Consider the following 1,334-nt stretch of genomic DNA (forward strand, 5'->3'; position numbering starts at 1 on the left):
AATCAACACCTAGCATAAATCCAATATCCAATACAACTTAATCCAATCTTAACATAATAAATCCATAACACAACTTACCCAAACTGAATCTGCAGCCACTCGATGAGAGAACCAGTAGCAGCTGCGCAGAAATGGATCTCCCCCTTTAACTCAAGCATCTTCATTCACCTTCCATACATCCATAACCAAGAATTAAACCCTAAATCACACTCCACATTCCTTTATCTAACCACTTACCCAAATTCGGATGCACCGTGGTTAATCCAAAGTCGAAAATATGCTTGCTGCCGCGACCAAACATAACCTCTGCCACCAACAAGAATCCCTAATCAACACTACATAAAGATCAATACCCTAAAACAAAATCGGAACATCCACAGCTGAGCATTAGTTCTAATTACTGATGTATAATCATCTAAACAAGCAACTTACCCCTGAATCGATCTCTGATGTCTGGCCGAGAGCTTCACGTCGAAGCAAGAAGAGAGTCCCACACTACCCCTAGCGGTAGAAAGATGGCCGGAAGGAAGAATCTGATGGCTACAAATAGCCCCCAGTGGTCCAATCCTCGTCGGAGCTATAACAATCTGACACACTATGAATCTCAACATCCCAACAGAGGTAAGATCGACCAATGCATAGTATTACTCACCACAAATCCAGATTCGCAGCTTCTTCCCCGACCACATCGATGCCGATCTAAGACAAAGGGAATCGGTAGGAATGCTAGGGCACCGCTCCAAGAAAGGCTCCGGCGTCCCGTGGGTCGACGATTCGCAGCGGCACGAGCGAGAGAGGGAAGCAGGAAGCTCGGTCGGCGATGCGTCGATGCGATCGCGATGCCAACGACGATGGCGCAACAGCATGGGAAGAATCGGAGAGGAGAGGAAAAGGAATTGCAACACCATCGACCTAAAGGGTCGGCTAAGGCCCCCTGGAGAAGACCGTTACCGGCGGTCGGCGTTGATGCCCGGCAACTGGCGATGAAACTGGATCGTGAGGGAGAGGAGTCGGGGGAAAAGGATGTCGCGCGAGAATGGCTTCGGGAGAAGAAGATGGGAAATTTAGGGATTAAGGTTTTTAATTAAATACTTAGGTCAACTTAATTAAATCCTAAGTTAACCTCTTAATTAACTCCCAACTTAAATGGGTATTCCAAACAAGCCTCTACTGTACCCCGAATCCATCCCCTCAAAACAGGTCATACAGACTCCGTTTAAATCCCGAAAAATATCTAAAAATTTTGGAAAAATCCAATAAATTTTTCCGTCCAATAATATTTATTATTTAATTTTCTGATATCTTACATTAATAGTATCCTCCCCAACGGAGTC

At 45.1% G+C, this 1,334-nt stretch overlaps 1 long non-coding RNA gene across 2 annotated transcripts; it reads right to left on the reverse strand.

Moving 5' to 3' along the window:
- Positions 1 to 302: 302 nt before the first annotated feature.
- Positions 303 to 698, reverse strand: LOC122005112. Of its 2 annotated transcripts, none has more exons than XR_006118325.1 (3): positions 653 to 698; positions 433 to 577; positions 303 to 325 (listed from the first exon to the last, which is right to left on the reverse strand). It is a non-coding gene; the product is annotated as an uncharacterized LOC122005112 (long non-coding RNA). The 2 variants fall into 2 exon arrangements; XR_006118323.1 differs by having other exon boundaries at positions 433 to 587; positions 653 to 691.
- Positions 699 to 1,334: the final 636 nt, after the last annotated feature.

The sequence above is a fragment of the Zingiber officinale genome, chromosome 1A (genome assembly GCF_018446385.1).
Source record: "Zingiber officinale cultivar Zhangliang chromosome 1A, Zo_v1.1, whole genome shotgun sequence".
Taxonomy (NCBI): domain Eukaryota; kingdom Viridiplantae; phylum Streptophyta; class Magnoliopsida; order Zingiberales; family Zingiberaceae; genus Zingiber; species Zingiber officinale.